At 40.2% G+C, this 13,685-nt stretch overlaps 1 protein-coding gene across 14 annotated transcripts in view; it reads right to left on the reverse strand.

Moving 5' to 3' along the window:
• RHBDD1 (rhomboid domain containing 1) overlaps positions 1-11,446 on the reverse strand; it is a 214,585-nt gene extending 203,139 nt beyond the window's left edge. For 8 of the 14 annotated variants that reach the window (XM_033230031.1, XM_033230034.1, XM_033230035.1 and 5 more), the window contains exon 1: positions 7,396-7,609. The gene's annotated coding sequence lies outside the window, so the exon portion shown is untranslated. The other 6 variants (XM_033230025.1, XM_033230023.1, XM_033230027.1 and 3 more) reach the window with 6 other exon arrangements.
• Positions 11,447-13,685: the final 2,239 nt, after the last annotated feature.

The following is a 13,685-nucleotide window of genomic DNA, read 5'->3' on the forward strand; positions in this document are numbered from 1 at the left end:
ATGCAATCCTGACAACTACTTCCACAAGCAAAGGTCAGGACTTTTGAACGTAAAATGCCATATTTACTTACATTCATAGTACTTACGTATTTTTTAACCATTTAATAATGGCTGGTTGTCAGTCATTATTATCCCACTTCTACTGCATGTTCTCCATGTTTTACTCTTACACTTCCATTCCCTTTTTTTTTGAGATGGCGTTTCACTCTTGTTGCCCAGGCTGGAGTGCAATGGCACAATCTCAGCTTACTGCAACCACCACATCTCAGGTTCAAGCAATTCTCCTGCCTCAGCCTCCTGAGTAGCTGGGACTACAGGTGCTCGCCACCACGCCTGGTTAATTTTTGCAGTTTTAGTAGAGAAAAGGTTTCACCATGTTGACCAGGCTGGTCTTGAACTCCTGACCGGAGGTCATCCACCCGCCTCGGCCTCCCAAAGTGCTAGGATTACAGGTGTGAGCCACCGCACCCGGCCTACACTGTCATTCTTTAAGCAAACCTACAAAAGTTAGAAGTTCTCCTTACTCAAATATTCAATATACCACATGCTTTTAATTTTCTCAGACAAATCAGAATTAGAGGGGATAAATTCTCTATCAAATATGCCCCTATTTTTCCTTTTCTGATTTCTCTATCAAAAGTTGTGTTACTATCCTTCATACAAACTTTAAAAATGAGATTCATTTAATTTTGGCATTTGTTTACTTGACTGTATGTCCTAAATGTGCCAAGGTTTCATGTCTGATTATAGTTATTCAAGGACACAAACAACATTTGCATTTGGCCAGATGCTTTCAGTAAGATAAATAAGTATAATATTCACTGTGAGTATATAATCCTGACCACCAATTTCAGCAAAGAAGTAATGGAAAAATAAAAACAAGAACCCAAGATCAGATGTTCTGACAACACATGCAGCTCAATGAACAAACTGCATTTACATTCATTGCACATGTTTCACTTCCAGATAGCACACAAGGTCAAACTACTAACTGTCAGTTACAATAAGCTTCTAAACTGCTGGTCAATTACCTGGTTAATAACAAAAGACAAGGCTATGACATCATTACAGTTATAATTAATTTACACAGATCAGTTTCCTGTTAATCAAATCTATCTTTAAAAGCATTTAATTATTTTTCACCTAGAAAGCAACATTCAGCTTTGTTAAATGAAAAGCAATCTTGCTGAATTCAACACGAAAGGCTGTCAGGCTGCTCTAAGACGTAAAGAACAAACGGCTTCACGGGGCACACTGCTGCAATACAGGAGCTGTTGCCACATTCACAGCAAACAGAAGCACAAGATGATGGATAATACAACACATTTTAACAGTTTCAGAATATAAAGAAGTTGTCAGGAAACTGAAAGAGATGGGCTTTGGGAAAAGAAATGTCCCAGTGCTTTTTGCCAAAATTATATACAGGGGTAGCAATATTAACATATGCAGTATAGGACAGCAGTTAAGGGCATGGTCCTTGGCTCTGCGATATAACAGCCACGTGCCCTTAGGAAAGTTAACCTTCAGAATTTCACTTGTAAAAGAAGATAACATAGGCTCATTTGGTTTCACAAGGATTAAATGGGATTATGTATATATATTTATTACACAAAATCACAAATTGTGACGTGATAGTGGTTTTGCCCCATAAACAAATAAGACTTAAAATAGTTTTAAAATGTTTCTGACAACATAGTAACTAATTAACATTTTCCATGACTTTCTGTGACCCTACATTTTAAAACTGCATAATGTGATTAAATTACACATACATTTTTTAAAAAGTGTAACAAATACAGAGAAGCAACCTGAAAGCAGAAATTATGTTTTCATTTAAATAAGCTTTATGTAAAACCTCAAACCAGGATCTCTGTCAAGATTATCTGATGATTTGAGAATTTAATGAGCCTCCATTTTAGGAGGAAAAAAAAAAGTCAGCGTCAGCTGGCAAAATTCTTTCTCCACCTTTTAGAAGTGTTACATAGCATAAACGAAAATGATTAGACCATATTTATACATAAAAAATAATGGCTAAAAAATGAAACTACCAGATTTTGTATATAATCTTACATTTCTCTCTACTGCTAGGTAAATTAGTGCCAACTCCAATTCTGACCCATCGCCATTTATGATTTCCAGTATCAATCATAAGCCAGTTTCGTCTCTCAGAGACCACAAGGTTTAGTGTAATGAGGGCTCATTAAAGTTCTCCAACTGACAGCCCTTCAGACCTAGGTTTTTAAACCAGGAGGCACACAGGGAACAGCAATGCCAGCATCCCATGATCGCTGCTTCAATAGGATTTAAGTAGTTCCATTCTCAGGTTTACTCTGCACCAGATTTCTTTGTCTACCTAAAGTCAATGAAAAAATGAGAGCTACCACCGCTCCCTGCTCCCATTTAAATTAATCTGTGTAAGAAATGTTTGTGAATTATTTATGTAACTGAAGTGTTCCCTGCACAACAACTAGTGAAAAAAGGGAAAAAGCATGCCACGCTTCAAATATATGTTATACTACCACAAACCACAGGGGATGTCCACAAATTATTAAGTGATAGGGAACAGCTTAGGGCTTTTTGCCTGCATAGCATCAATACTTCATTCTTTCAGTAACAGGAATCTGTCTCTCACTCTCGTGGGATGTGGTCTTCGGTGGGGGGCAGGGGCAGGGGGGCAGCTATCAATCAAGGGTGCCATTTCTAATACTGGTCCAAGGTGATAGTGACCAAAGCTGGAATAATAACTATTTCCCTGGAATTTAAAACTTGTGCTGAGAAACTATGTGATCAACAACTTTTGGAGCTGGTTCTCAGAGCGTTAATTTGAAGAGTTTTCCAGATCTACCAAGTCTCCCCAAACCTCAAGAGCTCACTTAGCTGCTGACCTTTATGCACATAAACTAGAAAATCCAGAGGAAATGGCTAAATTCCTGGACTCATACACCCTCTCAAGACTGAACTAGGAAGAAATTGAATCCCTGAATAGACTAACAATGAGTTCTGAAATTGAAACAGTAACAAATAGCCTACCAACCAAAAAAAGCCCAGGACCAGATGGATTCATAGCTGAATTCTACCAGGGTACAAAGAAGAGTAGGTACTATTCCTGCTGAAACTATTCCAAACAATAGAAAAGGAAGGACTCCTCCCTAACTTCTTCTATGAAGCCAGCATTATGCTGATACCAAAACCTGGCAGAGATACAACAACCAAAAAGAAAACTTCAGGCCAATATCCTTGATGAACATCAATGCAAAAATCCTTAACAAAATACGGGCAAACTGCATCCACCAGCACATCAAAAAGCTTATCTACCTCAATCAAGTTGGCTTCATCCCGAGATGCCAGGTTGGTTCAACATACACAAATCAATAAGTGTGATTTATCACATAAACAGAACTAAAGACAGAAACCACATGACTATCTCAATTGATGCAGAAAAGGCCTTCGATAAAATTCAACATCCCTTCATATTAAAAACTCTCAAAAAACTAGGGATTAAAGGCACTTACCTCAAAATAATAGGAGCCATATATGACACAGGCACATACCTCAAAATAACAGCCATATATGACAAAGGCACATACCTCAAAATAACAAGAGCCATATATGACAAACCCACAGCCAATATCATACTGAATGGGCAAAAGTTAGAAGCATTCCCCCTGAAAACCAGCACAAGACAAGGATGCCCACTCTCACCACTCCTATTCAGCATAGTATTGGAAGTTCTGGCCAGCACAATCAGGCAAGAGAAAGAAATAAAGGGTATTCAAAAAGAAGAGAGGAAGTGAAATTACCTTTGTTTGCAGATGACATGATCCTATACCTAGACAACCCCATCGTCTCAGCCCAAAAGCTTCTTAAGCTGATAAACAACTTCAACAAAGTCTCAGGATACAAAAATCAATGTGCAAAAATTGCTAGTATTCCTATACACCAACACCAGGAAATTAGAGAGCCAAATCATAAATGAACTCCCATTCACAATTGCTATAAAAATAAAATACCTAGGAATACAGCCAACAAGGAAGTGAAAGACCTCTTCAAGCAGAACTACAAACCACTGCTCAAAGAAATCAGAGAGGACACAAACAAATGGAAAAACATTCCATGCTCATGAACAGAAAGAATCAATATCATGAAAATGGCCATACTGCCCAAAGTAATTTATAGATTTAATGCTATTCCCACTAAACTTCCATTGACATTCTTCACAGATTTAGATAAAACTATTTTATGAAATCAAAAAGAGCCCAAGTAGCCAAGACAATTCTAAGCAAAAAGAACAAAGCTGGAGGCATCATACTACCAGACTTCAAACTATACTAAAAGGCTACAGTAACCAAAACAGCCATGGTACTGGTACAAGAACAGATACATAGACAGATGGAACAAATTAGAGAACTCAGAAATGAGACCACACACCTACAACCATCTGATCTTTGACAAACCTGGCAAAACAGCAAATAGAGAAAGGATTCCCTATTTAATAAATGGTGCTGGGAGAAATGGGTAGCCATATGCAGAAAACTGAAACTAGACCCCTTATATATCACACACAAAAATTAACTCATGTTGAAGTAAAGACTTAAATGTCAAACTCAAAACTATAAAAACCCAGAAGAAAATCTAGGCAATACGATTCAGGACATAGGTATGGGCAAAGATTTCATGATGAAAACACCAAAAGCAATTGTAACAGAAGCAAAAATAGATGGGACCTGATTAAACTAAAGAGTTTAATCAGCAAAAGAAACTATCATCAGAATGAACAGACAACCTACAGAATGGGAAAAAATTTTTACAATCTATCCATCTGACAAAGGTTTAATATCCAGAGTCTACAAAGAACTTAAATTTAGGAGAAAAAAACAATCCCATTAAAAAGTAGGCAAAGGACATGAACAGACACTTCTCAAAAGAAAACATACAAGCAGCCATGAAACATATGAAAAAAAGCTGAATGTCACTGATCATTAGAGAAATGCAAATCAAAACCACAGTGGGATACTATCTCATGCCAGCCAGAATAGGTATTATTAAAAAGTCAAAAAACAACAGATGCTGGAGAGGTTGCAGAGAAAACAGAATGCTACTACAGTGTTGGTGGAAAAATAAGTTAGTTCAACCATTGCGTAAGACAGACTGGCGATTCCTAAAGACCTAGAGGTAGAAATACCATTTGACCCAGCATTCCCATTACTGGGTATATACCCAAAGGAATAGAAGTCATTCCATTATAAAGATACGTGCATGCATATGTTCAATTCGGCACTATTCACAATAGCAAAAACATGGAATTGACCTAAATGCCCATCAATGACAGATGGATAAAGAAGATGTTGCACATATGGAATATTACGCAGCCATACAAAGGAATGAAAGCACGTCCTTTGCAGGGACATGGATAAAGCTAGAAGTCATTATCCTCAGCACACTAACATGGCAAGAAAAGCAAACACTGCATGTTCTTACTTATAACTGGGAGCTGGATGATGAGAACACAAGGATACATGGCAGGGGACCACCACACACTGGGGCCTGTCAGGGAGGTGTGGTAGGCAGGGAGAAACAATAGCTAATAGATGTGGGGCTTAATACCTCGGTGACTGGATGACTTATGCAGCAAACCACCATGGCACATATTTACCTATGTAACAAACCTGCACATCCTACACATGTACCCTTGAACTTAAAAGCTGAAGAAAAAAAATTAGCTGGATGTAGTGGCACATGTCTGTAGTCCCAGCTACTTGGGAGGCTCAGGTGGGAGGATCAACTGAGCCCAAGAGGTCCCGGCTGCAGTGAGTCAAGACCACACCACTGCACTCCAACCTGGGTAACAGAGTGAGACTCTATCTCAAAAAAATAAATAAATGAATGAAAAATGAATATGCCTTGAAAGAAAAAAAAGAAATTTCCTTCAGTATGTTAGGATAAGGGGACTACATGGGCAGTGTGCACAAAACTCATTCCTCGACTTGTTCAAATTTAGAATCATAACTGATTCATTGCAACACACATAATTGCAATATTGCTGGTATCAGTAATATATTTTTTAAAAAAAGGTAGTGAAATTTTTTTCACAGTATTGCCCAAGAGACTTTTTACTCAAGGAAAAAAACCCAAATTATATGTAGTGGCCAAAACACACATATACACACACAAGTCCACACACACACACACACCCCTATTTATTATTTATAAAACTGAAGTCATTATAAGTAACATTTATATTTATTTCATTCATTACTATCCTGATATTGTGACTCTGCATTAAAAATGCATAAGCAAGTTAACACCTGGAGAAACAGCTGTTGGTGTAATGACAACACTCCTGGAGCTAATGTCAGAAGATCTGAGGTCAAATATGGATGCCATCGTATACTAGTATGTGGCCTTGGGCAAATCACATAATCGGTACTGTAGAGCTTCTGTGTCTTTATCCATAGATGGAAAAAAATTCCACTTACATCCTAGAATCACCATCAAGAATAGATGAAATAGGGTATTATATTAAAGCGTGTAGCACATCACTAAAATTTTTCACTCTCCTTTCCTCTCCTTAATCAGCCTTTCCTGCCCTTAGAACTAGATTCTATTGCTGTGTAATTATGAGGTGCATGTAACAATGTCCAAGAAACTAGATGGTAAGTAACTCCAACATGCAAACCTGAATGCACACATTGTTAGTTGGCCATCACCTAGATCTCAAAGGGCTCTTGCCCACTATCTGTTGCTTCCCAGAAATTTGATAGATTTTCTTCCCTGAATACAGCCAAAATTATCTATGGGCTTTCCAATATCACCATCATGATACTGCCACAAAGCAGCTGGTTGACTGAAAGTAACTCCCCCTCCCCCAAGCTCCAGCTGTCACCAGGAAACCCTCTTCGATGTGTGAATAAGACAATGTAATATCACTATCACTGTTAATAACAATCTAACAAATACTTAAAATTTGAAATTGTTTTTCTTATGAAGGCTCATTAACTGAAAATTAACTCTCTAAAAAAAAAAAAAACACTTTACCATATAAATATAGAGAAGTTGCTTCCATACAACAAAAAAATGACAGGGCTATAAACACAAGTAATACATTTCCTTTGACTCCCTGTTTCTTTTTCCCTGAGTCATTTGTAATCCTAAACAACAGTCAGTTAAAATGCCAAATAACTTTTAATAGTGATACAGCTGTCACAACTTGGAGGGATTTTTTTAAAAGCTAATTCCTCAAAAAAGAGCACAGATTCCTACTTTGTAAAATATGGGTCAGGTGGATTCTTTTTTCTCAATAATCACTCACTCCCCTGCATGAGAAGCCATCCATATGGTGACATGGCTGACAACCTTGGAAACTGTCTTTAGAACAAGTTTGTGAATCCCACTTACCAGAATTCTTAATACCATTACTTTTTAGGTATAGCTCATGCCCTGAGGATTTCTGTTCCACCACAGAGCTTCACGTCCAGCTCCCCACAATCCTAGGTTCCCTAGGCACACCTCCTAGCATCGCTACCAAGGACCGAGAGCCTGTGCCCTTCAACCTTACTGCTCTTAAAGCTTCTCGGCTCCTGAGTTTTACAGATAAGATTCTGTAAAAGAGGCTCCCTGTTGAAAAAAGATATGAGGACCACTGCTTACATGGCTGTAAAAGAATCGCTTGTTTTTAATAGATTTTTTAAACAACGTTTACATATACATGTATGTATCTAATTTTCCATAAATGTATAATTTCCTTTTATACTTGGTCCCCACCCCCATATTCCAATATACTGACAAATAAACATTATGACCTAGTGTGAGTCCTTTCAAGTATTTTCTGCACTCATACATTCATATGCAATATATACACACAAAAATACATGTAAGAATTTAGTTATCCCTTATTAAAAATGGAATGTAAAACTTTTCACTTTGCTATTAAGAACTTGTGTTTTTAAAAAGTATTAGCAATTTCAGGGCTAACAGCATTTTCTCATCCTTTGATGCATACCTTCAGTGAGGTCTCATTTCCTGTGACAGTGTCCCCTTCTCTAGCTGACTGTCCCCATTAACTAACTGAAGATACTTTATTACTCATCCCCTGACCTTTGGATGTTTACCTTCCTGTAAACATCCAAAACAATTTCTAGAAGTTGCTGTTACAGTGATAAAACTGAAGATGGTGTTTTTCCATGTTAAAGTTTCAACTTTTTTCAAGTGTTTTTTCTCATTCACAATAACGTGAAAGCTTTGACTCCATTTCAGCATTTTATGGTTAAAAAGAAAAGCAGTGCAGTTAGGTAATAAAATTACCTCATTTATAAAAATATTACAAAATGAATGGCATAAAGTTAGGTTTGAGGTGACAAATACCTTTTTTCCCTTTGTCCGACACATATTTACTGAGCCTCTGTGCCTAAAACATGTTTTATGCGTTATTTCATTTAATTCAATGGCCTGCAGTAGCACATCCTATGACTCCTACTTTACAGAAATTCAGGTGGGGAGGATGTTAATTTGCCTAAGGGACTCAATCACTAAGTAGCAGACGCAAGATTCAGAGCAGAAAGACTTGTCTCATCCAAAACCACGGATAGCGATCTGCCTTTCCGATAGGGAGAACAACAACAACAAAAAAAATTTGATGCCTTTGAAAAATAAACATTTCATGATGGGGCAGTGCCAATTTGGCGGCAGAGCTAACGAAATTATTTCCAGAATAATCCATCCAAAGTGACTCATGTTTCACCTGAAAACTCTCAATATCCAGGAGCCATGGTGTAGCCTTGGGAGCAGTGTGCTCTAATCAAAACGACATGTGCAGGCCACGGTTTGGCACTGACCTTCTCAACATTGCAGTGAACGTAGCCTTTAGAGCAGCTGCTTTAAATCTTGAATATTTCTTTTTCCCCCTACAATGGGCCCCTGAAGGAATTAAAGTTGTAAGAAAACACTGCATCTAAAAAACACAGCAGGTTGAGGGCACTCCTGTGATCCTTCCTGAAAAGGGAGGTATCTAAAGTCGACATGAGATCTTTGCTACCGTGCAGCTGTATGACATACGGGAAACAAAGATAAGGATAGAAACATCTTCAGCCTTAGATTTTGCTTGCAAGTCACTATGTTACAATACTTCTCAACTCCAAAACTAGTGCTTACCTCTGGTCTCTACCAAATTCTGGGTCAAACAAGGTATAACTAAACTGAAGACGAGGCAGGTGTATCACCTGAGGTCAGGAGTTCGAGACCACTTGGCAAACACCTCTACTAAAAATGCAAAAATTAGCTGGGAGTGGTGGCAGACACCTGTAATCCCAGCTACTTGGGAGGCTGAGGCAGGAGAATCGCTTAAATCCGGGAGGCAGAAGTTATAGTGAGCCCAGATCGCACCACTGCACTCCAGCCTGGCCGGCAGAAAGAGACTCTGTCTCCAAATAAACAAATAAAACTGAAGAGCTCAGAAGGTCAAAGAATTAAAAACTACTCTTCAACATAAATACGTTATTCTTAAAAATCCCACAACCACAATAGCATTAGTATGTACTGCTTCAACTTTTAACTGAACATCCTGCATCCAACAACCTTGACTACACAGAATTGAGAATCCCGAGGTAAACAAAATACCCTCTAAGCAGTGGTCCCAATATCCACGCACTACAACTCGTATCTACCCCGCTGAAGAATCCTTCCAGCACAAACTATGTACTTACTTTATGCAGTTCTAGTAAGTTATTTAATAACATCTTTGGGGGTTTCCTATGTGTTTGGTGTTAAACATTTTTCTTGCATCTTCATATTCCTGCCCTGTGAGGTAACATGTCCAAGTTTCTCCATCTAGGAATTACTTCAATTCAAATTCCATTATATGTGACTCCACAATGGGTGTTATCACTACGCCAGTAATTCTCAAACTTTAGCATCCAAGTGCACTGGTATCAATTGGAAGGCTTGTTAAAACATATTTCTGATTCAGTAAGTTTGGGGTAAGATCCCAAAATGTGCATTTCCAAAAAGCTCCCAAGTGATGCTGATGCTAGTGTCCTATCGGGACTATTTAGAAACCAACGCACTTCTATTGTCCTTTGAAAGAATACTTCCTTTCCACAGCGATGGCAGGCCCGCAGCAAATCAGGAGCCTTTTAAGTTTATTAGAACCACCTCAAAAGGACACACAAATGTGAGAAATTAAAGCCTTCTAACAAGCAATTTCAAAGAGAGGAAAAAAAAAAGTCTGGGAGTCACTGAGTGTACTGCAAGGAGACCTAAACACCTCGATAACTGAATCATAAGCAAGCAGGCAATCATTCATTTTGACAGTAACGCTGAGTCTTCAAAAGAGTTTATGCTCAGTTTAGAAAAACAAATAAGGCTGTGATCCGTTTCCTGCAAACGTTTATCCAAAGGTTTTTAGGTTTGGGCAGAAAGGGTTTTACTTTGGTGAATTTTTTGTCCCCTAATAAAAGTTATTACTGCGGTGAGGGTTAGGCTTGTTCTGAGAAGCTGAAAGCTGTCCCGAGAGCACCTGAAACTGCATGCTCTGCTGCTGACGCAACTTCACTTCAAACTTCCTGCTTTCAAAAGGAACCCTTTAAACTCGCTCAGCCCTTTAAAACTCGAGAACCCTTTAAACTCGCCCTTCCTCCGAGTGTGGGCACGTCGTTCCCGTGCGGTCCGGCGGAGAAGGGGCAACGTCGACAGGACCCCGGCGGAGTGGCCCCAGGAAACGCCCTCCCCGCTCTCGAACTTGCCCCGGACGGGGAGGCTGTGCCTCCAACCCTGCCATGCTTCCCTCGCCCTAGCCCCCTGGGAGGCGCCGACCTCCGCCCAGCAGCCCCTGCCCGGCGGCCAGCGCCCGCAGCCCGGGAAAACAGCGAGAGACGCCTCTCAGCACCGACGACAGGAGCCGGACCAAACAGACGCGGAAACTCACGCTCTCTACGACCCGCCTGCGTCCACACGTCTTCGCACGCACGTGCGTCATCACGCACGTTCCCGATTCCCGGGCGCTCCCGGTTCCTCGGGGCCGGTATGGGAGGGGAGGGCCCTAAAGCGGACGGCTTGGCCATGGCGCATGCCCAGTTGTGCGCGCCCGCGCTCTGCCGTCTGCGGGCAGCGTGCGGCTGCACTGGCCCCGAGGGGGCTGCGAGGGCACGGCGGGGCAGGACCATTGCAGAACGCAGTAAGGAGAGTGTGCACTCTAGCCCTGTCTTCCAAGCTCCACGTGAAGTGTGGATAATAATACTCCTTATTGCCATAAATAGCCACTGGCTGCTCACAACGAGTAAAGCAAACAAGCGACCTGCGTTCAAGGGACCCGACGACGACGGGAGAAGCAGCGAGTGGGTCCCGGCCGCCTACCCCAGCGGGAGCCTCTGCCCAGATTCTCTGCCGGGAAGCTTGGTCCTTCTGGGCCCCAGCGCAGCCGCAGGCTGGGTAGCTGCTGCCTGGAAGGGTCAGATACCGCCTGTTAGGCGGAGGGTGGGAAAGAACACTCTCCCGCTTCAGGAGCTATCTGCAGACGGCGAGAGGGCGGTTTATCGCGGAGTCCCAGAGCCAGCGAGAAGGTTGCGGGTGCACCTTTCACTCCCAGAAGCTTGGGTCTGGGACTGCACCACGCAGCGTTTGCCCATTTTGAGGGCTTTAGGTGTTTCGTATTTCAGTTAATAGAATTTCGATTACTAGATCATTTGATACCATTTTAATTGTTTGCTATCGGGAGCAAGTTTTACGTTCAGCTGTAGGAGTCAGGCTAAATTAAATATTGCAATGCTATGTCTATTTAATATGATATGAAAAAACTCTTACAGCCGGACACGGTAACACTCCTGTAATCCCCGCACTTTGGGAGGTCGAGGCAGGAGGATCGCTTGAGCTCCGGAGTTTGAGACCAGCCTGGACAACGTAGTGAGACCTTGTCTCTATTTAAAAAACAACAACAGGCCTGGCGCGGTGGCTCACGCCTGTAGTCCCAGCACTTTGGGAGGCTGAAGCGGGCGGATCACCTGAGGTCAGGAGTTCAAAACCAGCCTGGCCAACATGGTGAAACCCCGTGTCTACTAAAAATACAACAATTAGCCAGGCATAGTTGCGGGCGCCTGTAATGCCAGCTATTCGGGAGGCTGAGGCAGGAGAATCCTTGAACCCGGGAGGCAGAGGTTGCAGTAAGCTGAGATCTCGCCCCTGCACTCCAGCCTAGGCGACAGAGCAAGACTCCGTCTCAAAAAAAAAAAAAAAAAAAAAAAAACAACACTTATTATTTGGTATGGAATTTTCTGTTAGCTAGGGTAAAGATGCTCTTTTTCCAAGAAGGAATCCGAATATCCGAATACAGGTGGTTTAGTGTTGCTCTTTGTTTATTGGAAGTTGTAGCAGCTGTGTTTAGATAGTCTGCTAAAACAAAAACTGCCTAAACCAGAAGAGTTTATCTTTTGCCATTGTGTATTAAAACTCTTCATAGGAATATTTATTTTGGAGTTTGAAATTTAAGTGAAAATGTGGCTCATGTATAGGTGTGGGTTTACATATGACTTTTAAGTGACAAAGAAAATTTTTAGCAAATTGTATGTGTTAAGACTTGTAAGTTACCCGTTTCCTAGAAAAACAATATACTCCTCCTAAAGCTCAGCTGACAATGAGAAACTGCATTTCTGGAAATGAAAAGTCAAATGAATGCGGGGAAAGTTGCCTATAGAGGTATTTTGAATGCGGGGTAAGTTGCCTATAGAGGTATTTTCTGTATTTCCCTAGAGGGGGAAATGTGTAATTTCTCAAAAGGAAGAAGTCCTCATTTATCCTTCTGATCCACTATCATATGAATCCATTCAATTAATATTAATCCTATCTTCTGTTTTCCATCACGCTATACACCTTTCTATAATTGCATTATTTTCTTGTCCTTATAATACATCAAATGCAGAGGTGATTTTAAGGGAGCCACAAATCGAGAAGTCTCAATTCAATAATTTCATTAAAATGTAGCAATATATAGGGACAGGAATATTCTTAGGTAATTATGTTATGTTTCAAATATCAGTGAAAATTGTCATAGACATTTAAGAGGTAAAAGACATTTAATAGGTAGAAAAAAATACCTACCTTTTTAAAAATGACCTTCTCTTTTGCCCTATGTGATTTGTTGAGCAGACTGGGTTTTTTAAACGTTTTTATTGAAATGAGCATGTTGTAACATGCTCATATCCCATTTAAATTGACAAACCACTTGGATAATAGTTGTATATCTTAAATATTAACATATGAAGCAATCAGCAGCAGCATCCTTTCACTGAGCAAGGCTTAAAAATACCAAAAGAATCAATGCCAGAATAAATTCTTTAACTTAAAATATATGTAATCACGACATTACCATATAAAACAATGATTTCTAAATGCTGAAAAGTATGTATCTTAATGATGAGACAAGGCAACACTGTGCACATTATGCATAATATGTGAGACACTGAATAGTATAAAATAAATTTTAACTTTTATCTAAGGCTTACAGGAAAAGCAGCAATACCTATGATTAAGCCACCTGACTTAAATGAGTGTTTCTAAGATGTGGTACTTGCACATAAGCAGAGGAGTGGTGGTAACAACCCTTGTACAGTTCATAAATCCAGGATTGGAACTGGCAGGAAGGTAGACAAGTGTCATTCTCAGATTTCAGAACCCAGCCTGAAAGTGAGACAACGTCAGGC

The sequence above is a fragment of the Trachypithecus francoisi genome, unplaced genomic scaffold (assembly GCF_009764315.1).
Source record: "Trachypithecus francoisi isolate TF-2019V2 unplaced genomic scaffold, Tfra_2.0 Lachesis_group13, whole genome shotgun sequence".
Lineage (NCBI taxonomy): Eukaryota > Metazoa > Chordata > Mammalia > Primates > Cercopithecidae > Trachypithecus > Trachypithecus francoisi.